This window comes from Ambystoma mexicanum, chromosome 14, assembly GCF_040938575.1.
Source record: "Ambystoma mexicanum isolate Mex_15411 chromosome 14, UKY_AmexF1_1, whole genome shotgun sequence".
Classification (NCBI taxonomy): domain Eukaryota; kingdom Metazoa; phylum Chordata; class Amphibia; order Caudata; family Ambystomatidae; genus Ambystoma; species Ambystoma mexicanum.
In genome coordinates, this window is record NC_090940.1 from 552,717,163 (window position 1) to 552,743,862 (window position 26,700).

The window sequence follows — 26,700 nt, forward strand, 5'->3', positions numbered from 1 at the left end:
AAACGATTCATGGATGATGTTATCAAAGTATGGTCTGGAACGGTGGAATGTTTGCTCGACTTTGTTAAATTTCTAAGCACCAACAATTGGGGAATTCAATTTACGCACTCATACAGTGACACGTGCATTAATTTTTTAGATTTAACAATCTCAATGTCAGACAAAGATTTAGAGACCAAAACATTTTGGAAGTCCACTTTGGTTAATGCAGTGTTACATGCGGAGAGCTGCCATAAAAAATTAATAATCTCCAATATCCCAACGGGAGAGTTTATTAGGGCCAGAAGGAATTGTTCCAATACTGCTGATTTAAAAACAGAATGTGAATTGATAAAAAAAAGAGGTTCTTATCAAGAGGCTATGATTATCGTACCTTAAGTACAGCTGTTCATCAAGTGAGTAACATGAAGAGAGTTGACCTGCTCACCCCCAAAGTATGTGCAAAGACGGCTTACAGTAACAAATTGTGTTTTATCACAAGGTACAATGCGGACAGTCCAAGCATATATTCGATTGTTAAGCGACACTGGCATCTGCTTCATTTGGATAAGGACATCAGTACATGGTTAGGTCCATATCCAAACTTAATTAATAGCAAAGCAAGTACTTTGAAGAGCATACTTTGCCCTTCCTTTATGTCCAACCCACAGTTTACACAAACTTGGTTAAATGTGGTACAGAACAAAGGTTTCTACAAATGTGGGGGTTGTTCAATGTGCGCCCATGCTTTGGAAACCAAAACAGTGGATTTTGGAATTTGTGGAACACACTATGTGAATTTGTTTATCAATTGCAACTCCAAAGTCTGTGTTTGTTGTATCATTTGCTTGTGTGGACTACACTATATCGGTAGCACAATTCGTCCACTTAAAATTAGAGTGAGAGAACATTTGTCAACAATATTGAATCAAGAAGCTAAATATCCTTTAGCGATACACTGGCAAAAGGTTCACCAAATGGACAATAAGAAAGAAATTAAATTTGTGGGTTTGGCAAAAGTCTCTCTACCTCAGAGAGGGGGCAATCTTGTATTGAAGCTAAAGCAATTAGAAGCCCGGCTTATCTGCCAATATCCGCCTTCTGTGGACTTAATGCAGATCATGAATTATCTGTGTTTTTATGAAGCTCTGCACACTCCCATTGGTGTCTACGGAAGATGCACAGCCTCATGTTTATATGGCACTAGCCATTAAATCAGTCTCTACCTAATAGGTGTATGGGAAATGTTTTCTGCCGGTGTCATGTCTTATTTGTAAGATGGAGGATGTGTGATGTGATTTACCAAGTTGAGCAAAAGCTGCATTATTTATATTGACATAAATTCACATAATGCCAAACAGCACCAGAACTAACCAAGTGACGTAGTCAGGGACTAGTATGTATTCAGATCCATGGTTGTAACCAAGGGCAGGGTGGAGTGCGTGCTCTTGTATTGGATTCTTAAATCTTTCTTTTGATAACAACGGCTGCACGATTTAGTGCAGTTGGCGTGTTCAAGTTTTTTTGTAATAAACACATTTGATATGTATACTCCAGTTTTGGATAACGCACTATTATTCAGTGCTTTGTATACGCGGTAAGAGCAACAAGGTTAGGCTCACTCATCCAACATGGTGGCTCTCCGAGCCCATACCCTTGTTTGTCTCCATTACGCACTATGCACTAAGTGGAGATATAGACGAACAAGCAAGAAGCCGATGGCTTTGCTCAGAATGGATTTGTTGCCTAAAGGCTTGGTAAGCAAGGTATCTTTATGTACGACCCCTTACAGTTTACCGGGGTCTGTCTTATTACACTCGATGTAGTTAACAATGTGATTAGTTAATTGAGCTAATGCAGCACACATTCTTCTCAATCTTATTTTTATTCTTGTTTTTTTAATGGAATCGATCTACCTACGCTTGGATATGTATCTGGATGGATGTTTACGTTTATTTGATGTACGATCGCAGCAACTACTAAAACAAGCTTATGGAAGCACGCAACCGCGTTATATATAGGTATGCGCAATCGTATTATTAATGTTAGCCATATGCACTACAGAATTTCTTGTTATGGGAATCTAATTCAAGTTCCTCACTATTTGTTTTTCGTTAAGGATTGCACAAACAGTGATTCTACGGTCAATTGACAATTGGTAAGTGGTAGCATCAATATTAGGTTATACAAATTTCAGATTTGCATAAATATGCAATTGACAAAGCTTGATTATTCTCAAACTTGTATTCCTTAGTGACATAGATTGAGACCAGGATTCCAAAAGGTACACACCTTCTGTTATTATGAATTGAAATGTGGCTTTTGCAAACTTTGGTCTAAGCACACACCCTGAACCATTATATCCTGCACTTTATATCATATACATTTTTGTGTTTTCTCTTACCCATCTCCCTCCTTTCTCTATGTGTATACTCACTGATTGATATCCTTTTGCATTATTTGCATTGATGGATGGGTACATGTTATGTTTCTTGTTAATTAATAACCATAATTGATATACATATGGTTTTGTTCAATGTCTGATGTGGCTAATGGTTATCTGCCCTGACAATTTGCTTTTTGGGTTGTGTTGCACATGGCAAATATTACTTTGTGTGGTTTTAAACATGACTAATACATGATGTATTCAGCCTCAGAAGAAGAGCTCATAACTCGAAACACGTGTCAGGCTGACCTGCAATCAATTAAAATATATGCAACTTAGGCATGGACTCTATTGTTTTGTGCGCAGTGTGAATGTAACTGTCGAAACTCTACGTTAAAGTAACTCTTGCCTTGGGGGCATTACCCGACCGGTAATGACACCCTTCCTCGCGTTCTATTGCTTTAGTAACTTCAATTTCAGGGCAATGGTTTTCTCAATCAATTGGTCGAAATTGAGTCTTGTTTTATACACACACACACACTGAATCGGTCAAATGAAGGTCATTAGCAGCAGACTTGAAAGTACCCTCCCACATGTAGCACAATATATTTTGCTGGCCAAGCTTGAAACCAGGACACGTGATAATTACAGAGAACCCCATCATGCATCTCACTTAACAAAGCATCCCACTTGCAATGAAAACATAAGGGCAAACAAAACAGCTGCCTCTTCTTGCAAAAGGATTGACACCATGGCCTGCCAATATGAAAAGCACAACACACGTCAAGAAGCGGTATGCGTGTTCTTCTATTAATCAACAGCACAGGGAGGGCATATAGCCGAACCCGTGTATTTATTCGCCAATGCCATTTTCTTCTCTCTGCACTAAGTAGCAACCATTTTGGCTGGGCCTTGTGGTACTTTTAACGCTGCTTATGAACCAAAACCTGTTTTGATCTGAAAAATGTGGTCTTACGTATCCACAAATGTTTACAATGTACAAACAATGGGCCTCATTACGAGTTGGGCAGTATTCTGGCGGTTATTTCGCCAGAATAGCGCCCAGTGGAATTACTGTTACTGCTACTTGGTCCACTGGATTTACCCCCGGATTACAAGTGGTGGTGGCGGTGTTAGTCCCCATTGATTCGTAGTTATAGGACTCCATTGGGGATTTTGGTGGAATTACCGCTGCAGAAATTCGGGCGATTATGCCAATTCTTCTGCGGAAAGCAGGAGGATTTAACTACAGCACAATGCGTGAGGTAAATCCTGCACTCCAGGGGAAAACTCATAGTTTGGCAGAGCGGGAAAAGTGGCAGTAATTCCGTTACCGCCACTTTTTCCCACACGGCCATACTCGTAATGAGGCCCAGCATGTGCTCATCAACCACAGCACAAGTACGTCCTTTTGCTGACATACCTGCTGCATCCCCTGCATGCTTGTAAACATTTAGCAAACATGACATTAAAACATACATGTTATCAGTTGAGGATTTACATTTACATATTTATTAGATAAGAGAATTGAAGAACCAATATATGTCCTGGTCCAAACAAAGGAAAAGAACATAAAAACTTGAATGTTGGCAAAGGACAGTTAGTTATATGCTCCAGAAACACTCAGAATATTTGGGCTTTGCTGGGAGAGTTGATGGGGAGCAGGATATCTCCACAAATCAACCCCATAAATGCTGAGGAATGGATGGGATTCCTCGAGAGTCGTAAGGGAAAAATGGGGGAGAGGGTTGGCATGTCACCTATAGTTAAACAGGTCACTCCCCCTTCTCAGTAAGTCTGGAAGAACTTTCAGACAAAATGTGCAAACTTAAATCTTCGCGTGCGCTGGGACCTAACTGTCTCTCGGATATTGTCATGAAAAATAATCCTCTCTTCTGAGCAAACTTACTAAAATTCTGATTGAAAAGGTCCTTAAAGAGGGGAGAATCCCTGAGACTTGGCAGACTGCAATATTAGTGTCTGTATTTATAAAGGGGAATAGATCAGATCCGGGAAATTATAGACTACTGTCTATGCTGGATTGTTCCGGTAAGATGTTTGCCTCCTTATTATTGCAAAAATTGCAAACCTGGGCAGATGGAACAGGGGTGTTGGATCGTTTTCAGAGTGGATTTAGAGCCGGATACTCAACCTCTCATAATTTACTAGTTATGAATAACCTTGAGGGATAAAGCTCGACTACCTAATAACTCTCCTCTGTACGCACTATACGTTGACTTTAAGGGGGCCTTCGATGTTGTCAATAGGGAGAAATTGTGGTTGAAGCTGAAGGGAATGGCGTGTCCTGAAGGGTTGCTCCACTACTTACAGCTTTTACATTGTAACACCACAGTGCAACTCAGAATGGACGGGGCGAACAATCACCAGGCCCATAAAGCAACACAGATGGGTAAAGGAGGGATTTGTTACTGCACCAACATTGTACAATCTGTTTCTATCGGACATTCTGGAATTTATTCGGGCTACTCATAATTGTCCTCCCAAATTGGGCACCCAGCACTGTTTGGTAATGGCATACGCGGACGATCTGATCATCTTTGATCATACATTCAGCAGATTATTATGATCAATAATATGCAGAATTAAATGATTTAGTAATAACTCATAATAAAACTGAACTAATTCTATATTGGCATGGGAAAACCAGCTGCCCCCGTATGAATATGGTGTCACGAAATACAATACACCCATTCATACAGATATCTGGGCGTGGAAATTGACTCTAAGAGAAATTACAATACTTGTATCCAAAACCGTAAATTAAAAGCTGCCCAATTAACTGCAATGATCTGCCAATTCTCTTGAAATCAGAGCGGCTACTCTATTTGGGCGGCTCGCCAGTTGTACATCCAATTCTTGGTGCCTATGGTAATATATGGATTAGAGGCGTTGGTTAACAATAATTTAGTTTGGCTTCAGATAATAGAGGGCAAGTTTTGGTGGAAGCTCTTGGGACTGCCGCAAGGGATACCGATGGCAATCCTTAGATTGGAACATGGTCTGTTCTCGTTGAAATCTATGGTGTTGAAGAAGAGGGCCGAACTCTATATTAAAATACACAAGAACCCTACCAATTTGTTGTTGGCGTCTATTAGAGAGGATATTAGTGGGAACAAACAAGCTAAGTTTACTGTAGAAATGACTACACTATTTAAGTCAATACGATGGAAGCCCAAGTGGGGTAAAGATTTTGATTACCTTAAATTTCAGCTGGAGGAGCGCTTGAAGTTTTGGGACTGGCAAAACAACGTTGAGCATCTGGAGGGCTTGAGTAGTTTGGATTCATTTCACATATACTATATACATACAAGAAGCCTCAAGGGCACTTAGATTTGTGTCCGTCAGATAACCTAAGACGCTTCCTACTGCTATTACGTATCAACCACCTCCCAGTGCTAATGGCGATTGGTCCAGAACGAGCAATACCTAAAACTGAACGGTTCTGCTGGATTTGTAAAAAGAGTGCCATATCTGAAACTGCGAGACATATTCTTATGCAATACCCAATGTTGGGCTCAATACATATTAAGCACTATGGCAGATATGTCCATAATTTGGACTACATCAAGGAAGATGAGTTTTGGTATGTGTATATAAATACCATGAATGCTAGTCTTCACCTGGAACTATATTGAGTATGGAGTATGGCCGACAAAGGATTGAGTAACAGTAACCTATTTGTTCAACAGTGTCCATGAATTGGTGTCTCTAACGAGAAATGACTCTTTCTTCTTCACTTTAGCAGTTGAGATTCCTCATTCTCTCCAGTTAAGTAGCAAAACATGTTAATAAGAGCTGAGTGTATGGATAGTACATGTTTCCTTTTCATATGATTGGTGGATATTTATTTATTTGCCTTTTCTTTTCAGATGGTGATTTGTTTATATGTAGCAAGAATTATGTTCTTTTTATGAGTTTATTTGGATGATTATGTTTTAAGATGATTAAGAATTTATGAATTAAGGAATAATTAATTGTATGAATTTGTTGATTTAGGTGTTACGTTTTTGTTTATAAAACTATATCACATTAAATTAAATAAATAATTACATATTTATTAAAAATGTATTAACAAGTTTTAGGTAGGAGACCTTCAATGATGTGTATTAATAATGGAGATTTTGTATTTGGTCAGGGCACCTGTTAGATATTTTGTTTCACTCTTTAAAATGTTTCTTCACAATTTGCAGCCCATGTCATAAGCAAAGTTTAAACCAGGACTTGTTGAAACCCCCTTCTTTAAAACAAATGTATCTATTTCCCATGTGATTTGTCACCAGGGATGTAATTTAGGGGTCGCCAGAGGTTGCACCTAGGACCTCTGAGGTCTCCCTTGCTACCCCTTAAAAAAATTTGAAAAAATAAAAAAGTCTTTCTTTTTTTTGTTTTGTTTTGTAATGCAAGCTCTTGGGCTGTGGCCAGCACCATGTGGCTCTTTACTTCTGGGGTGGCTGGCTTTCTTGTTCAGGCTGCTTAGAAAAAAGAAATAAAAGAACATGGGTGTCACAAGTCTAACACTTTCAGCAGTGCCCCTAAATAAGAAAGAATGTGAATACCAAATAATGTGCCGTTCTGGAATTCTATACAATAATTTCTAGACTCATTAAAGTTTTATTTCAGGCACACTTCAGGGGGTGAGTCGCTGATTTAGTCTGTTCTTAAACACCTCAACTGAGCCTTTCATCCTTCTGAGCTCGATAAACGAGTACCAACATAGGTTGTGTGATTTGGGTGCATATTTTTTTTCTATATAAAGCGCTTAAGCGTAAGTGCTATATAATCACATCATTATCATTTGGTCATGGACGTCTGCTTGCATTCACAGTAATTTGGTCTATACACACTGATCCTAACGATACATATGGTGATCCATTCTTGTATGAAATGTACATCACATTATAGTGATATCGGAACCATATTTTTCATAGTGTACAATGCTATGTGATGCCACTTTCTGACTTGTCAAAGGGTGAAAGGTCGTGTTCCATCGCTTCCCACGATATCACTTCGGGGTGGGGTCAAATGACATCACTTCATTTGATGTCATCAGAGGGCAAAGGTCGTGTGATGTCATTTCCGCTACCCCTGGCATTTTGGTGAAATGACGTCCCTGTTTGTCACCTTTCATGCTGTGCATTATTTGGCTGGTATTCCAGCAAGGAATGCTTATGAGAACAACATGTTCTAATGTATGCTCTCTAGGCAGTTCTGTTCAGTGACCTAACCTTGCTTCTTGGTTTTGGCTGTTAAGTGGCACTTTAGTGGCACCTATAAACCAAAACTATTGGCATTGGAGTGCAGATGGGAGGGAGATGCGATGTGTGAGGAGGAAAATACAGCCCATGGGTGATTTTTGGATTTTTACACACCCATTGAAAATGCTTCTCCATTTGGTCATTCTCACCCGCTACCCATCCTTCCTGACCTAAAACACCCTCTCCGCCAGCACGTCTGTGTATTGGCACTATCACTTAGTTACATCAAACAAGGCGCTGTTGTGGTGCTGTCATTGTTAGGTTTTGCACAGTTTTATGAAAGGCAATGGCTTCACTGTAGCTGTAAATCAGCTTCTCGTGTAATTAAAATGTCTGAAAGTCTGTCTTCATTTACAGTTACTTGATTCAAAAGCAATGTAATCTGTCTTCAGTTATAGATACTTGATTTACAAGCATTGTAAGTCTGTCTTCTGTTTCTTGATTTAAAAGAAATGTATTTCTACTACTAGTTTAGACGGCCATAACCTCCAATGCTCATGTAATGGGCACACAGCTTGCCAGTGTGTAAAGGACACAGCACTGATCCTACCCAGGCATCTCTGGAAAGCAAGTTGATCTTGCCTAGCACATAACAGGTTCATTTGCCACAGGGCAATGCCATTTGTCAGGCACGCCTCACTTCCTGAAACACTTCCTTGAAACACTTGTGTTTAGGCGCATTATAAATGCCATATTGTTGAACGGGAAATCATATCGTGCCTCCTTCTGATATATATTGGCCTAAGCCTAGTCGCTCTGTGCAGAAAACCACGTTGCAAAGTTCCAATTTTGGATCGACTTTGCTGCCATTTTAGAATCGTCCGCCATTTTGATTTGTTAGTATGTGAATTCTCTGTTCTAAAATGGTGGACTGTGTTTCTAACTTGTAACCGAGCCTTCCCGACCTTTGCATCTTGTTAATGGTTAGACTATCCGAGGGCCGAATGTTTAGACTAGGTAATGAGACCTTGCCCCGAGCATGACTTGTGGACATAGGATTGTCTGCACTAACAAGCCTCATCCACGAACACACATCGAGGACAATGTAATGCAAATGTCGAGCGTGGACACTGGCAGAACTACATTGTGAAGGGATATGTGCTAAGCCTTACTGCTAAATCCAGGAATACACTTTGCCATTGTAATTTGTTGGAAACGCAAACCTATGTAATCCATGTGCATATTATTGTATGAGCTATGTGTGAACTCGCCACAAACTCTAGACCGCAGATTATTAACCTGTAGATGGGCTGGACAATCTTGCAGGATATGTATTAATAATGCAAATGTTTAGATGTCCAGTACCTCTCCCTCCTCACTCTGATGGGCTGGTACTCATTGCGGGGTGTCGAGAGCCAGATAGCTATCTTTATCAGATCTGCGTTTCTTTGTAACTGTGCAGTATTAAAGATCTGTGAATCTTTATAGCCCGTGTTTGGTGTATTTCCTTTTGTGGTACTCAGCCTCGATAATTCCCTGCTTTTACAGATGGCGCCTGAATAGGGACCCTCAAGATTGATGCCATCTCGTTGAAGTGTTGACGCGGCTATCGGACCGGGATTGGATGGTGAGAAAGGGGGGCCCTTCTTGGATGAGACGCGATAACTCAACAGTACTGCATGACCCGATCCCTGGATGGTGAGCCCGTGGTCCGAGACGGCATCTTGACGAGGGTCCTTATATCGAGGCGGGCAGTTTTGCTGAAATCACCAACCACGAGGGTCCTTATTTGTCCTTAGTAATCCGATCGGACCGCCTTTAGTACTTTGATCAGGTGAGTCGTGACCCGATTCTTAAGTATCCTGATAATTTGATTTGGCGTATTGTACTCGCGAGTGCAATTATTGACCAGGTAACACCAGGGATCTGATATGCCTGAGAAATTGTCTGCCTGCTTCAGGGCATTATTCCACAGGGACAGACAATCTTTTGAATTTGCCCATCCGGCGCCACAGGAGGGGTCGGCGGTGTGTACTATGTACTGAAAGCATGGCATTGGTAGTATAGTGTTTAATGATATTTGGCACAGACAAACTAGACATGCTTCCGAACTTCGGTGGCCAATCACTGGTAGCTTTGAGATTCCTCCTATAGAATATTTAGAGTCTATATTGTTGAAGAAAAAAGCGACACCTGCAGCATTTGATGTATTACATAATTGGAAGAAAGAAGCTATGCAGCAACTTAAAAGTAGAGAGAAACATGCACACCGACATATGTCCAACGCAGGGAAAGCGTTATTGTATGATCAAAACAAACAATCGGAGTCAGTTAGAAATATGGATAGGGCTTTTCAACTTGGCATTCAGAAAATATATCCATCTAAAGATTTTCATGTGTCTGATGAATTAATTGACAAGCTTCTAAATGAACGAAGGCCTGGTGCCACTGTGCCACCTCCGTATGTACCTATTCCTGTTGCATTACCTCTTCCTGCTTTTGTTCCTCCTCCCATAGTAATTCCTGCTCCTCCTAGCGTTCCTCCTATTGCTCCTCTTCCTCTGGTTATTGTTCCTCCTCCTATCGTTGCTCCTCCACCTGCACCTCTGCCTTTGCCTACTGTCACGGGTCTGGTAGATTTGTCTTCTGCACCAGTGATAGCACCTTTGTTACCGATTGTACAAGATTTGTCTACTCTTCTTCTTCCGAGTGATTCTGTCCCACTTGTAGTTGATAAGGGAGCAGAATCAAAGATTGTAACTTGCATCACTGTGTCTAAAGAGAAAAAGCGCGATTTGACTGCATGGGTTAGACAGGGTGAAAGGGTGAAAAATCTGATGTTTTTGCCACACTCTCTAATCCAGAAAGTCTTCCTGAGAAAAATGTTTTTATCGAAGGGCTAGGAATTCATTTACCTGTAATGTGGAACAGACTGAATGATGTAGATCTCCCACAAGGGTTGAGGGATCGGAATGTTTTAGCATATTCAAGAGATACTGGGGAGAAAGTATATGAGCACGTTGAGAGGGTTTTTGATTATAGAAGGGCGTTAGAAAGGTTACGGAATGAAGAAACTGATAGTGATAGTTTGAGCGCTATTTTTGTACAGAAACGGTTCCTTCCTCTTTGTAAATCGATGAGTGAGGAAACATGAATTTGCACAAAAGATGCAATTAGATGGATTTCAGACATGTCAATATCTCCTGTAGAAGTATATGACACATATAGTCAGTATACGCCAGAAATGCAGAGGAAAGTGAAACAGGTTATGGTAGAATACCTACAGGGTGAATGTATAAAAAGAAAGATTTGTTGTCCCGCAGAATTATTGAATATCTACAAGAGAGCTTTTTTCGTCTGACACTCTTTCAGCTGCTTTAGCGCTCGCTTTAGCTCTGTTGCTTAGTAAGCGTTCAGAGTTTACAATCTCTCAGTTGCCTATGAGAGAGGTTCCTCCGACATTTGTCCCAAAGGTTGAGGTTCCAGCTAATTACGCAGCAGGTATTGCTGCTATGACATTCCTGCACATTGTGTATCACAGTTTATTCATGTCCCGTTCTCGAGAAAGGAGGTGAACACTATTAGACAATCCATCGCAGATATTAGAAATAATCCAACAGGGTTCTATAAAGAGCTAGAATCTGTCTTGCAGTCGTCAGTATTTACTTTGAGTGTTATAGATTTGTTATTTCCTGTGCTCCTACCCATTGATTTGTGGAAACATATTAGGTGATGATGCAGCAGGGTTGGGGGACACATGGGATAATATGGTTAGACAAGGTAGAGATAGACCAGCTGGCGAGACACCGCCACAGGTAATACTGACTTTGCATGATAGAATAGTGACGAAACTAAAAGCCATAATTCCTGAGAGAAGGATTGTTTGGGACAAACTTACTGCTTGTGTCCAAGGGAAGTCTGAGGGTGCTACCGAATTCTTTAATTGGTTTGAACAAGTGTTTTCAGATTTCAGTGGACAAGATTTGAGCACAGAGTCTGGAAAACGACTATTTGTAGACAAATTTGTGTGTGGATTGTTACCTGACATCCAGTCGCAAATTATGGCCTCTGAGAGCGCTTAGCAAGCTAAGTCTCAGTCTGAAGTATTGAATATGGCTCAGTATTATGAAAACTCAGTCAATAATGAAAAAGAGAGGATCGAAAAGAGAAAGGGAGACCTGAAAACTAAGGTTTTGTTGCAACAGATCATTAGAGGTCCTAGAGGGGGTAGTACACAGTTTAGAGGACAGGATGTTCCACAGGGTACTGCGCCGTTGGGTCTTTACACACAAACCAATGTGCCTATTGCAGCCAAGAGGGTAATTGGCGAGCACAATGCCTGATCCTCCAGCAGAGGTTGAATAACACATTTGGTACTATGGGTAGACGATCCAGAGGCCGCCCTGGGCCAGGGGGTGCTGGTAGAAGTCAGTTTTCTCAGAATTCACAGCCTTTTTCACAAGACAATCAGTCACCGAGTGTGGATAATAGAAACATTTTTGATCATCCTTCTACTGCATATCTCTCTGAAGACCTTCCTTTTGACGATATATTGTTTCGCCAGGATTGTCCGAAGCAGGGTTTGGAACCGACGCCTATTCCCATTAATCAGAAAGGTCCCTACGTTGAAATGATAGTGGGAAATAGGAAACATCTATTCTTGATAGATACAGGAGCGCAGAAGTGTTCCATTGACCATTCACGGGTTCCAAACATTCCCCTGTCAAGGAAAACCAATGTTTCTGTAGGGTTTTCTGGTACACCAGTGATTTGTCCGGTTTCTTCGCCGGTACCGATTACACTGGGTCCTTTCACAGATTACTGTCTTTTTCTTTTGACAACGAACTGTGGAGAGAATTTGTTGGGGTTGAATCTGTTGAAGGAATTAAATGCGTTAATTCATTGTTCTTCGGATGGAGTGCGTTTGACGATTTCACCACAGCAATTTTCTGCCTCACAGTTCCTGATTAGACCTTTGCCGCCGGAATTTAGTGATGTTCTGGAGTGTTTATGGGCGATTGATGACAATGATGTCGGTGTTCTACAAATTGAGCCTGTTAAAATCATTTTGAAACATTGAGTAAAGTTGCCACGTATTCCACAGTATAAGATTTCGGTTGATGGTGAGCAAGCTTTGAAGTGTATAGTCTCCGATTGTGTACACTGCGGGGTAATTGAGGAAATTGCAGGTAGTTTGTGCAATAGTCTGATTTTGCCTGTGTATAAGAAAGGCAATAATGCAATTCCTTTTCTTTTCATCATTGATTTACGCACTATCAATAAGATTGTTGCTCCACAATTTCCTATTATGCTTGATGTAACAACAATATTAACTATGATCCCAGCTTCTGCTACTCATTTTAGTGTTGTAGATCTTAAGAATGCTTTCTTCAGCATTCCTATACACAAGGATAGCAGATACCTGTTCGCGTTCACCTTAGGGGGACACTCGTTTACATTCACCCGTGCACCACAAGGGTACACGGAAAGTCTGAGCAATTATAGTAGGGCTTTGAAAGAGCAGCTTGATACACTCGAGTTGCCTACCACTTGTACATTGCTTCAATATGTAGATGATCTTCTTTTAGCTGCTGACTCAGAGAGTGCCTGTAAGGAGGACACCGTACTGTTGCTTATTCATCTAGCAAAGCATGGACATAAAGCTTCACTGAAAAAGTTTCAATATTGTCGACAGGAGGTCGCCTATTTAGGCTATCTCCTGTCAAATGATGGAAGAAGGTTGACGCCTGAACGGATTAAAATCATTTCTAGCATGTCTGTCCCAAATACACAGAAGGAAGTCAGAGCCTTGATTGGAATGGCTTCTTACTGTAGGCAGTGGATCCCAAACTTCTCACTAGTGATTAAACCAATGTTGGCTTTGACAAAGAAGGGCATTTCATTGCCGTGGAACTTGGAACACCAGAAAGCGTTTGATCTGCTCAAGACTGCACTGTGTTCAGCACCAGTTTTGGGCACACCAAATTATGAAAAGGCCTTCGAGTTGTATGTGCAGGAACGTGATGGATGTGCTTTCGCTGTATTAACGCAGGAACATGGAGGGAAGAATAGGCTGTGCGGTTACTTTCCTTCCACCCTTGATCCTGTTGCATGCGCTTTGCCAAGATGTTTGAGAGCTGTCGCTGCTGCTACTGCGTCTGTAAAACAGAGCAAGTGCATGGTCCTGGGCCATGCTTTAACCTTGTTGGTACCTCACTATGTAGATGTTCTATTAAATAGAACACAAACACAACACCTCACCTCCGCACGATTAACAAGATATGAATTTATCTTGTTTGCATCGCATATAAAAATAAAGAGGTGTTGTGTATTGAATCCGGTTGAACTATTACCTTTCCACAAGGTACTGCTTGCAGTGACGAAATGTCACATGACTGCCTTTACACCACAGAACAAGAGACTAAAGGCAGGATTGACCTGAAAGATACGCCTTTGAACAACCCACAAGGGGAGCTGTTTTGCGATGGCTCCTGTTTTAAACTTCCGGATCATACATCCCCGGCTGCTTAGGCCATCACTACACTGAGCACGATTGTGGAAACCAAGAGAATCACGCATAACTCCGAGCAGGCCGCAGAGATTATTCCATTGACTCGAGCTTGTGAACTTTCCGAAGGTCTTAGAGTAAACATATATACTGATAGTCAGTAGGCTTTTGGGATGGTTCACAACTTCGATAGAACTTGGGCAGAACGAGGTTTCTTGACCTCACATGGAATGAAGATTCAATATGGCTCCTTGATAGTGTGGTTACTTTCAGCGCTTGCACTTCCCACTCAGTTAGCGATCATGAAACGCGCAGCGCATCAGAAAATCATAAATGATGTAGGAAAAGGGAACGCTTTTGCTAACCAGCTAGCCAAACAAACTGCCAATTATCTCTATTCAGAAATGTACACTGCAAGGGAAGCCACAAATGTTGGTACCATAGATGAAGGTATTGAATCTGTAAAGAATATCCAAGCCGATGCCACTCTAGAAGAAACTAAGCAATGGGCTGACGGTTTGGTGAGGTTGGATAATGACGGGTGTATAAGTTAGAGGGAAAATGGATATTGCCAGATGCGTACATTACTATGATGGTTGCAATGGCTCATGGGCCCACCAACATCTGTGCCAGGAAGGTTTGTAAAATGTTAGAAAATGTCTGGGTGAACGATAAAATCTCAAAAACAGCTGAGCGTTTTGTCCAAAGTTGCGTGATCTGTCTACAGCATAATATGGGAAAGGGCACATCGACACCAAGGGGTAGTGTTGGTCCACCTTCTGTCCCCTTTGAAGTGATCCACTTTGAATTTATTGAAACGGAGCGTTGCAATAAATGTAAGTCTTATTATATATTATTTGTGCCTTTAGTAAATGGGTTGAAGCCTTTCCTGTAAAAGATGCCACAGCAATGACAACGGCGAAAACCATGCTTAAGGAATATTTTTCTATGTTTGATTTGCCAAGGGTCATCTGGTCGGACAATGGTCCACATTTTATCGCTGCTGTAATTCTGCAGATATGCACGGGATTGCAGATCGATAAACTGTTCCATTTGGCTAGACATGCTCAGAGTGCTGGATTGGTAGAGAGACATAATGGAATTTTGAAAAACAAGTTTGTTAAGACGTGTGCCGGCACCAAATGGCCAGATGCCTTACCGATAGTGTTGGTGTCAATGCGCACCACCCCACAGACTAAGACTGGGCTCTCCCCATATGAAGTAGTCATGGGTAGGCCAGCTAACATTTGGAATCTCCAAAAACCCTGGGCCCTGAAGGATATTGAACATGTACTTCTTTCTGATTACTATGACCAGTTAACAAAAAATCTGTATTTGACTTACCAACAGGTGCGAGAAGCCCTTCCAGTAAAGCACGAGGGGGCAGGTCATAGTATCTGACCTGGGCAGTGGGTGCTCGTGAAAGCATTCAAACAAGCATCCTGTCTCGCACCCCAGTGGAGAGGCCCACACCAGGTCCTCCTGGCCACACAGACGGCGATCCGGGTGGAAGGAAAGAGGCACTGGATACATGCGTCGCATGTCAAGAGAATTCCCTTCCCTTTGCCACACGATACAGACGATTCAGAGAATTTTACCTGCTCTGCTTCCAACGATCACTCAGCAAATGAACTCCAGAGTTTTTCATTTCGAAGGAACAATGCCTGCTACCGTCTCCACCCGTAGGGAACCAATAAGTGACTCTGTGGCCAGTAAAGACAATGCAAAATTGAATACATGGTCTCTTAAAACGCATTGTTTTCTTGCAATCATGTTAACCGGTTTCACAATAGTAATTGCTTTGGGATTTTGGTACATGGAAGAAATACGTCCGCTCGAAACGTTTTTGGCCACCGAAAATGTACCTACTGTACCTACACCTTTCGTGCATCTACCACTCTATCTCTTAGAGACTCTCAACACAGACATAGTTATCACAATAACACACTACTGCTTATAATTAATGCAACACATGCCAATTTGAACAGGTCTAATTGCTGGGTCTGCTCTTGTTTACCGCAACATGGAGACAAGGGGTTGGGCTGGTATATTCATCCTTTGCCTCTAACCACTGCATGTTATGCTTCTCTAAGGGCACTGTTCTTTGGCCGATGGAATGCTAGCATCTCGGGGAACTTTGATGGAACAAATTTGAATGAGTTTGAAAGACAAGTTTTAACGCCCCTGGGATGCTCGCTTTTTGCAAATAGGAACAAACTTAATGTTGCTTCTATTAGGCCTTCTGATAGACTGTCTAGATCTTTTCAATCTCTGATCTCCTTCAGGATGGCTCCTATAGGCTATAGGGATGCCACACCACCTTCCTATACTGTTAACCATAGTCCCGATTCAGTTTCTTTCTGCATACAGAGGAATGGTACTCAGTCAGTGGGTGATTTCAAGGGTTGCACCAATGTTGCAAACTTGACAGTGAGGACAGACCTTTGTATGTAGGTCAACCTGTCTACTTCATTTGCGGTAATGAAGCTTTCTCATGGCTACCTAGGGATTGGCAGGGAACCTGCTATTTTGGACTTCTGTTACCAGGGGTATTTATAGCTAGTACCACAGAAATGTCTAAAGCTTGTCCAAGGCGGGATAAGAATGGCGATACATCGTCGCAAGTTCTGGGTAATGTAGCAAAATCCTTCGTACCTTTCTGGGGACAAATACTAAATTCCGAGGATATTAGGAGACTAGCGAGAGTACTGGAGAGAACCATCAACCAGACCACTGACATACTCTATAACATGACTCTTGAACAGAAAGCGATAAGGTTAGTGGCACTACAGAACCGGATGGCATTAGACGTCATCCTGGCTGAGCGTGGTGGAGTATGCAAATTAGTGGGGTCCGCTTGTTGCATTTTCGTACTGGATTCCTACCCATCCATCTTTGAGGCTATACAAAATCTGCACGTCCTTAGTTCAGAAGTGCACATTCCCGAGGGAAATTGGGATCTTAGCGCTTGGTTCTGGGACTTCTTACGATCTTGGGGATGGAAGCTACTTTCAGTCTTACTAATTATTCTGAGTGTTCTGTTGTTCTGCTGTTGCTGTATACAATGTCTTCCTGTCATATGTTCAATGCTAGGGGGATGTTGTGCACAGACTATGGGGACGTTAGGACAAAAGGTATGCGCACCAGAAAGAATGACCAATGAATTTGTGTTGAAGGAAATTTCCGTCACAGACCTTATGGCGATCGATATCTCTGATGATTGTGATTCAGGGAGTATGGACATTGAGACGTGGAGTTACTCGTAAAGGGACTAATAGTAGATTAGCGCTTGGCTTAGGCCAAAAGGAGGGTTTGTTAAACGGGAAATCATATTGTGCCTCCTTCTGATATATATTGGCCTAAGCCTAGTCACTCTGCGAAGAAAACCGTGTTGCAAAGTTCCGATTTTGGATCGACTTCGCCACCATTTTAGAATCGTCCGCCATTTTGATTTCTGCTTGTATGTGAATTCTCTGTTCTAAAATAGTGGACTGTGTTTCTAACTTGTAACCGAGCCTTCCCGACCTTTGCATCTTATTAATGGTTAGAGTATCCGAGGGCCGAATGTTTAGACTAGATAATGAGACCTTGCCCCGAGCATGACTTGTGGTCATAGGATTGTCTGCACTAACAAGCCTCATCCACGAACACACATCGAGGACAATGTAATGCAAATGTCGAGCGTGGACACTGGCAGAACTACATTGTGAAGGGATATGTGCTAAGGCTTACTGCTAAATCCAGGAATACACTTTGCCATTCACTTTGCCATACACTTTGCCATTGTAACTTGTTGGAAAGGCAAACCTATGTAATCCATGTGCATATTATTGTATGAGCTATGTGTGAACTCGGCACAAACTCTAGACCGCAGATTATTAACCTGTAGAGGGGCTGGACAATATTGCAGGATATGTATAAATAATGCGAATGCTTATATACCCAGTACCTCTTCCTCATCACTCTGACGGTCTGGTTCTCATTGCGGGTTGTCGAGAGCCAGATAGCGATCTGTATCAGATCTGTGTTTCTTTGCAACTGCGCAGTATTAAAGATCTGTGAATCTTTATAGCCCGTGTTTGGCGTATTCCCTTTTGTGGTACTCAGCCTCGATATTTCCTTGCTTTTACAATATCATATCCTTACTTTCAGTTTCGCATCCCTAGCAACATTTGAATATGCCCATAGAATGTCTTCCTTTCTCTGCAAATTCAGGGCTTACGTTTATAAAGAATATAGTCAAACGTTAGTTCAGACCATAAGGGGTTAACTGCCCTTGAAGCCATCATCATTGACACTTTTTAGTGATGATAGGTTTTTTATAACACGCTTAATACCCAGAGGTTTCTAAGCGCGGACCCGGGGATCAAACCTGTGTTGCTCCGTGCCGTCTTGCTTCCAAGGCGAGCATGTTGCCCACGAGCTATCCTCCCGAGACTAGTGCTTGTAGTTTCTGGCGCAATGCATTTACTATCTGAATGCGTGCAGACATCACGTTAAAGAGGAAAAGTGGCCACTTCTGAATTTGCATCCTGGGACTGCAGTCTGGTGGTCCTCGTTATAAGGAACATGCACCTAGACTGGGCTAATGCATCTACCGCAGGCATCCACAAGTCCCTGAGTGCTCAACCTATGCTTGCGTCCTGTGCATGTAAGAGGTGAGTACAGGGAATGGGATTGGCTTGAATAACAGTGATGCATGCACAGTTGGGCTGCATAAAATCCCTTCCTGTGGCAAAACAGTGTGCAGGGAGCCCAGTTATGGCTGCACGAGGCTACTTTTTGGGTGCCATAATTGTTGTGTGTTCTAATATGTTCCTTGCACTTGGTTCCTGTTAAAAACAAACATTAGCAACAGCAAGAGTTTTGGCTCTCGTATAGGGATTAGCCGGGCACTAACAGTCTGTGCCCCGGTACTATAGCATGTTCTAGCTGTTGCCATTGTATAGCCAGGTTCTATCATTATTGCAATGCCTTGTAAATGGGTATCCCATGCCTGCACAACATTCAAAACCTTTGGCTTTGCCTATGCTTGCTTAAGATAGTGGCTTACAATTGTAATCGAATATGCAACTCTTCCAGCGGTCTTATTGAGTTGGCTGTTATAATTTACAAGCGGGAACTCAGACTGAAATCCATCACCCACACAAACACCAGACAAGCCACCACAATCGCCTACACGTTGCACTCTACCAGCTAACCTGAATGCAAAAACAAGCCTTCAACCAATTGGTGCCCACAGCATGGAAGGCCCTCCCACCCCGCATCCGAACCCCACCTTCCATCATCATCATCTTCATCACAATCATCAATACCTCCATCCGCCTCCCCACCCCCAACCAGCCAGACCACCTCCCTGCTGTCCTTTGCCTATCCTAATCTCCCAATCCTGTTTTGAAAACAACCCAGGGGACCCAGGTCCCCTCCCCCGCCAGCTGCACATCTGCACTGCCTCCTGGGCGACCCCTGCACTTGGGGGTTGTTTTCTGTATCCCTACAGTCCTCACCAGCTCTTGACACTTGATGCCTGCACTTACTCCTGCACTTGCCACCAGCTGGCCGCACTCTTACCTATTGTTTTATTTATTCTTGACTGTTGATCCTATGTATTGTACTGCCACCGCCCCTTCCCCCTGCAATAACCCCCCCCCCCCTCCCCTTCACTTGCGCGATCTCAATGTCACCGGGCCTAATAAGATCATTGTCTCCCGTCTTCCCTCTGTTCCCCCTCCCTTGCCTCGTCGCGCTTTGAGACACTTGTCTATAGGCGCGTTATAAATGCCATATCATATCATAGTGAATTCTCTTTCCGCGCCACCCTTTTTAATTTTGCAAGGCACTCTGAGACCTTCTGGGTAGGGCCAGTGCTGTATACAAGTTTTCATGAAATAATGAAATAGCTCAATAGCTCAGGGAAGTCAGCCCTGTGCAAGCTTCAGATCACGAAGGGTTTGCGCTGGCAGCTGACAGGGCCTGGCTGCATAGAACCAGTAGAAAAGTGGTTGTTTAGTGCCATTTCTGCTGTGTGGCACTCGACTGCCTCCCCCTGCGAGGCAGGGATACTCACACTGCAAGATTGCCGCTTCCGCTGCTTTAATCAGACACATGTGGCATGCGAAGATCCTCAAAGCCATCCTTTGAGAGGATTAAATGCACCCCATTGCAAGGTTCTGCTGTGGGCACCCTGCCACCAGGCCTAATGCAAGATCTGTCGGCGTACTTCTTCAGAGCAATGTCGTCTGTTCTCATCCCGCCACCTCGCTGGCCAGACTTCTGTGCGGCGCTGCCTTGCGCATCGTTCAAGGAGCCATTGCAATGAAGACGCCACGTGCATAGAAGGTCCCGCCCTGCGTTTATTTACCCTGTGGGGTTAGGTCACCACCTTACACTGCCAGTGTGCCCCCTTCGTGGTGTGGGCATGCGACTGGTGTTCATCGGGACATTTCAAACAGACAGCCGACCGATTCTGCCCCAGCCCTCCTGACCTTCCAGAGATTCCAGGCCAGCCTGGTCCGAAATCTCCCACTTTCCCTATAGGTGGCGTGTGATGATGTGACATGGATGCAATACAAATGGAGCATGCGTGCCTGCACGCAGCCTTGGCACCGAGCGCGGGCAGGGCGGGATCACGTGAACACGTGTTTGTTTTTCTTCTGCCTCACGTGCTGCTATATTTCACAGCTGCTTTCTTTCCAAACTTGATCCGCGGTTGCCAGCTGGATTGCGACGCAAGGGCTGTTTGGGTTGCCATATTTTTTCAGGCTGATCTGCAAATAGAAAGGACGAGGGCGTCAGTTCAAGGGCCAAGGAATGGTTTCTAATGTTTAAAAACCCGACACTGGCCTGGTGCAAGAAGAGAACCAGTCCGAAGAGAAGGCGGGATCCTGGTGCAAGAAGAGAACCAGTCCGAAGAGAAGGCGGGATCCTGGTGCCAGAAGAGAACCAGTCCGAAGAGAAGGCGGGATCCTGGTGCAAGAAGAGAACCAGTCAGAAGAGAAGGCGGGATCCTGGTGCAAGAAGAGAACCAGTCAGAAGAGAAGGCGAGATCCTGGTGCAAGAAGAGAACCTGTCAGAAGAGAAGGCGGGATCCTGGTGCAAGAAGAGAACCAGTCAGAAGAGAAGGCGGGATCCTGGTGCAAGAAGAGAACCAGTCAGAAGAGAAGGCGGGATCCTGGTGCAAGAAGAGAACCAGTCAACCAGTCAGAACGGTATTAATCCAGGGATTGGCAGGCAGCAGTCTTTCTGCTCAGACTTACTTTTATGTCAAGACTCCAGACTCCCAATATGCTGAAACCATACATGCCAACATTATCCTTTCTATTCACGAGGCACTAGTCCAATTTTACATTCTGGGAATTGTAGTTCTGTCTTTATAATGGGGCAATCTATGTCTTCATGTCTCCGAATACAAAGTTATAGCTGGGGGGTGGGGGGGCTTGTGTCTCTAAAATGGAATGGATAATGTTGGCATGTTAGTGACATGGTTCGCAGAATGGCATCCAGGTGTCTCGCAGCAGGCGTGCAACGGATCAGGGGATGGTTATCTGTAGTCTTATGCTTTGCAGGACATTTAATGACTCCAGAGGCGTAGCTAGGGAAGGGTTGAGGGGGCTACAACCCTGGGTCTTTTGGTTGTAGCCCTGCATAGAAGCTCAGGGGCTACAGGCAACAGGCTAGCTAGCCCCGAGTCCCGACAATCCTGGCATTAGCATAGCACATTATTACGTACACAAACTATGCGGGCGATTCGCAAATACTTATACCCATCACTAGATGCCATGACACCGACTCCAAAAATCTAAATAAGATTTATCTGGCCATCCAGGCTTGGATGGCTCTCAATGAATTGTGTCCTAATGACAATAAGACTGAGCTAATCCTTATCGGCAACACAACTAAACTTAACCTCCACCAGACCTACAAATCATTCAATATGGACGGCAATACTATCACAGTCGCCAAGGAAATAAATACCATGGGGGTGTATATTGACAGACAGGTCAATGCTGTTGTCTCCTCGGCAGCCTACACCACAAAATTAATGAGAGCTAGCAGACCGTTCCTCTCTGCTGACAACACTATCACCCTAGCTAGAGCCTTGATATTATCCAGGATAGACTACTGCAACTCTCTATTTGCAGGCACTAGCTCAAGAAACATCAAAAAATGACAGGTTGTCCAAAACAAAGCTATTGGGCCAGACATGATCACATTTCCTCCACCAGGAGAAAGATTCATTGGCTCCCTGTCCAGGACATAATAAACTTTTAAATCCTGACGTTCACTCACAAATGTATTACAAACAAAGCACCCCCGTATCTCAGCAACCTAATCTGCAAAGCCCATTCCAACAGACCAACCCGCGCCCAATAAACTTATCTCCTCACCATCCCCAAATTCAAAAGCCAGAATGCTGGAGGAGCCAGCTTCCCCACAATAGCTCCCAAACTGTGGAATGCCCTCCCTACTCATCTCAGAAACAACACCTCATTCTGGTCTTTTAGAAAACACCTGAAGACATTATTCTTCAGGACAGACCGCCCGCATTAGCTACTCTAGCACTAGCGGAGTACCTGCTTAACCTGTGTACATCATTGTATATAAATGGATATTGTTTTTCATGTACAAAGTTTATTGTGTAACCTGACGATATGCTTCAAACAACTGTAACCATCTTCTTGAGTATGTAACAGCGCGTAGTTGCCTCTGGGCTTTGAGTGTGATACAAATGACTGAATAAATAAGTAAAGTAGCCCCGGATCTTTTCCAGACTTAGCAACACCCCTGAATGACTCCCCTCTTCGAAGTCATCATCCACCCCTCCATTAGGGCTAGCTTTTCGTATACTGAATCCAGACAGCTGATACCGTTTCAGTATAATACGTAGCCTCTGGTTCTTTATCAGAAACAAAACCTTCTGGGACAGGACGGAAAATCTGTATTCGTACCCAGCTGGAATAATCTGGTGGCTGAAAACGCAGGGGAGAACGCAGTGTACCGCCTACATTTTCCAGCCTTCCAAAGTCCTTCCCTGGGTGCCGCCATTTTGATTGTGGGGAGTCAACAGGGAGCCTCAATATACATGGGGTCTATCTCCTGTAATAAAACAAAAAATTAAATTTGTTTGCACCACGGTATGAACACGAGGTGCGAATTGCTATGAACCCTGACTAGTGGGGCTGAGGCTTGGGCTAATGGTCTGCTTTTGGCTCTGTCAGGAGGATAGCTCAGGGGCAACGTGCTCTCCTTGGAAGCACGGTGACACAGAGCAGCCTTAGAAAAATCTGGTTTATTAAGTGTGTTATAAATAACCTATTATATCATATATCACTAACAGGAGGTGATTGCTATAGTCTACATTATTAACCCGGTGGGTGTATGCAACCAATCAGGATGCTCCAAACTCAGGATATGCATGTCGATATGAGCCCACTTTCGGCGCTAGCCGATGGTTGCTCGTGTGCACCCATTTGCTTCCCCGCATTCCTGCCCACCACCCGCCTGTGTCCAATAGCCTCCCTGGGCCTGCTCTGAATAATTAAACATAAATACAAGAGGATTTACCGGCTCACCTGTGTTATCTCTGCTACTGCATCCTCCTCTATACTTGCACCTTCGTTCTTCTGCACCATGGACATAGAAGAGGTATTCTGGCTCCTACTTCGCTAGTCAAATGCAATGTCATTTCTTTGTTCGAGGGCTGAAACGGGTTGCAAGCTCCTCGCAGCCTGTGTTTTCCTGAGAAATTGCCCCTTAGCGCCCCATTTCATACCCCTGGGGCAAATAGCAATAGTCCCCATGCTACCCGGCTGTAACTGCTGCTGAAAGCCCTGATTCCTCTGCAATGACACTTGCTCGGGTTGTTAACTCGGGCTGAAGGGCCATTACCGTCAGCATAGGGTTTATCGTCCTAGTACAACACACTGTAACCTAGAAGAGTTTCTCTAAGAGTTGGCTATTAATAGAGGGAGCAATGGACAGCATTCATGGGTCAGACCCTCATAGGACTTTGTTGTGCACTGTAAGTGGTTCAGTTGGGTTCTTTTTATTATAGCAATAATAACGAGCCGGCGGGCTGGATCGGCCAGTAATGGCTGGGACCCAAGTTAGAGGCCTGAGCGAAGCAAGTACATTAACAAAGGGCCCCAGTGCTGATACCGTGCAATCCAAGCCCAGCAGTGAGGGTGTTACTGCATTTCCCAAAGCACCTACGGATTTTTAATCCGTGCTGCTGATAGCAATCTATTTTTATAAATGAACGGGTCGGGTGCTGCGGCTTCCTGTTCATTCAAACAAATACTCACCTAAGATGACTGCCAAGGAAATGCATAGAAGGGCTAAATCTGCACTCCCCCTACACCCCCCAATTCCATTTCCATGGTGGCCCAGATGCGGAAGTGGAGCACCACCGCCAGAAGAACTGGGTAAGTGGGATGGGGAGGGGTAGCAGAGAGCAGATCGAAGGGAGGATTTTGGGGGGGTGGGATAGCGTGGCGGATGCTTGCAGCCTGCTCGGAACACGGAGTTGGATTGTGGGATTCAGCACAGGATCCGAGCAAGCTGATTGGTTGCAGCGCTCGTTTCGGCTGCTAATTAACATTCTTGTGCATAGTGTAGTTCTCAGACCTGTGTCTTTTTTGAAGTTTTGCATGGTGGTTTGCAGACTTGTGGATTGCTAGAAGCTGTGCAGTTCATGCTCCGGCCCTTTGTTTTGTTTTTTATTTTCACTGCTGTCTTCAGATTTGCCTGTGGGTTTACACCACAGAAGGGGTCGATTGTGGGCACTCTACACTCTTCTAATGAATGTACATTGTAATATCGTATCCCAAAAGACCTCATTACAAAATCACGGAACCCACTAGCCCGCATTTTGTAATTCGGTCTTTTGGGTTTTTGTCTGTCCCGCACAATGCCTATAATGTATGTGCGGTATGCCCCTGCAACCTCCACTCCTGATAATACTGAAATGGAGGTGCAGGGGACACCCCCACAACACCTGCACCCTTGTTCGGTATTATGGGCTTAGATCTTATCTACTATGCCAAATGTGTTTTAAACCTGCATTCAGCATTTTAGAAACAACCTTTTCGTGCAATCCCTCTGCCGATGACTTGGTCGAAAAAGTTGCCATGAGGCTTCATTTTGCATTTGATGTGGTAGTCCTGTGGCTTTGCCTTTTTGAGATTTCATAATAAATCATTTTACAGCAAATCCAGTCTCATTTTTCTTGACCCTCTTTATGTATCCTTCTGTCTTACCTCAGATCCTGTGGCCACCTCCCCTCCCCCCTCTTCCAGACTTTCCTCACCCAATCCGTCGGATTCCAGGTCCTTGGAGTGAAGATGCCGCCAGGTCAGGTAGTCTCTCTCTTTTCGTGGTGGATTCTGCCTGCCACGGAAGGAAGCCACAGTGAATGCTTATTAGACAGCAGACCTCTGGCTCCGTTCCCGTGACCAGGCTACAATAGGGTAAAAGCCGGAAGGCATAAAAAACCATATTCCAAGATATCACCGGTTCCTCCAATCTGATGGAATGGCAGCAGCGTGGAAAACTTCCCAAGCGAAAGGTTGAGCGAGAGCTTCAGTTTTTGTCTGGGTAAACGGTGTGGCTGCAGTCCTGTGACCAAGGGCAGTCAGAAAGAACGCGTAGACAGACAGGTAAGAAAGGAGAGCCAGGGAAGAGAAACGCCGGGCAGCAAGAAGGTAAGAAGAGGGGAAGAAAGAAGAGAGAAAGAGGACAGAAGTGCAAATGCTGGAGGGCACTTCGTCCGCGAGGGAGAGGCAAGCCCAAAGGGATCACCTACCGGACTCCACTGGCGAGGAGGAAGCACGGCAGGGGAATAACGGGTAACAGCAGACAGGTAGAAAACAAGGTACGTGAAGGAAGAGAGGCACACTAGCGTCGGACCCAAGGAGCGGATACAAAATCCAAAGGGTTGCAATGCGGGGGGGGCGCCGGAAGGAGAGGAGGGAAGTACCTTCCGACGGACGCCGCGTGGCAACCACCAGACCGCTACTCCTGGGAACCGCGGATGCGTAATGGAGCACTCGGAGCCGCGCGTGGCACTGCAGGCTCCAAGGCGGAAGTAGCCGCCAGCCACGGCGGGGGATGACACTGTCACTGAGTTTTATTCTGAGCTTTAAGTTTTATTTATCTATAGATTTAGGATTGTATACATTTCTCTGTCAGGGTGGCCAGATGACTCCATATCAGGGAGGACACCGCATCTCAGGGCCTGGAGGATAGCTCAGGGGCAACGTGTTCACCTTGGAAGCAAGACGACTCAGAGCAACACATGTTTAATCCCTGGGTTTGTGCTTAGAAACCTCTGGGTTACAATTACAATTATTGGGCTTTCACTTCTCCATCAATTGCCTTCTGGAAGTTGTAGTGGTGGGTCAATTGAATAAAATGGACTGTGGTAAAAGTAAAATCCAGCAGTGGAGTGGGGTGCCGTTTATGACTTTGAGTCATCTGGCAACTTGAGGGAATTCTGTGATGTAAACATATACTATTAACCTTTGGAAAGGGTCTGTCTGTCAGTGCTTGAAACCAATTCAACCTGGCTCCACAGAATTTGACCGCAGATTTGTTTGTCAATTTCTATGACT